The 904-nt window shown below is 35.6% G+C and overlaps 1 protein-coding gene across 1 annotated transcript in view; it reads left to right on the top strand.

The window, feature by feature from the left end:
- The window catches only part of LOC106460931 (protein slit-like), a gene marked incomplete at its 5' end in the record, with an annotated part of 55,542 nt that overhangs the window by 14,933 nt on the left and 39,705 nt on the right, over positions 1-904 (top strand). The gene's annotated exons all lie outside the window — the stretch shown is intronic.

Here is a 904-nt window from a genome sequence, read left to right as displayed (position 1 = left end):
GTTGTCTTCTTTTTTTCATCTGCATGTATGACATCCGATAGTCGGTCTGCTTTCAAAACACGGGGTGGATTATCTAAGTGGAAAAAAATTAAAAGTTAAATGCCCATGAAAATCGTGAGTCATTTGCTGCTTGGAAAGAAATTGAGCGCCGAATTCGTATTCAAAGTAGCATTGATGAAGAGCTGCAAAGGCAAATTCAGCAAGAAAAAAAATAAATGGAGATATGTACTGTGATGGTTGCTGGATTTTACACAATATTTAGCTTCTCAGAATCTTGCATTTTGTGGTCATACTGAGGACATAGCCTCAAAAGAAAACCCTGGAAATTTCCTGTCACTTTTGCAGTTATTAGCAAAGTATGATCCAGTCATGAAAGAGCATTTAGAGCATGTTAAAAACAAGCAATCGTCAACATCTTATCTTTCTCCTGAAATCCAAAATGAGTTTATAAAACGCATGGCTTCACATTTGCGAAATTATTGTTTGTCAGAAATTCGTAGAAACAAATACTATGGTATTCTGTTTGATTCCACACCTGATTTAGCCCATCGCGAGCAATTGGCCCAAGTGATTCGGTTTGTTGACATTGACTTTAAGACAAAAAAAGTAGAAGTCAAAGAGTCATTTATTGACTTTATACAGATAAAGGCAAAAGCCGCTGTCAATATTGTGAAAACAATAAGCACAAAACTAGAAGCGGATGGAATTTTATTGAGTGATTGTTGTTCACAATGTTATGATAATGCTGCTGTCATGTCAGGTCATCTGTCAGGCGTTCAACAAAGAATTCTGAATAAAAATCCAAAAGCAGTGTTTATAAACTGTGACAATAGTTTGAACTTAGCATGTCTTCATGCTGCAAGTCAGGAAACAACAGTTATTACCTTTTTTGGTATAATTGAAG

Source organism: Limulus polyphemus, unplaced genomic scaffold (assembly GCF_000517525.1).
Source record: "Limulus polyphemus unplaced genomic scaffold, Limulus_polyphemus-2.1.2 Scaffold865, whole genome shotgun sequence".
Taxonomy (NCBI): domain Eukaryota; kingdom Metazoa; phylum Arthropoda; class Merostomata; order Xiphosura; family Limulidae; genus Limulus; species Limulus polyphemus.
The sequence above is the reverse complement of the archived record's forward strand: the minus strand, read 5'-3'. Positions and strand labels throughout refer to the sequence as shown.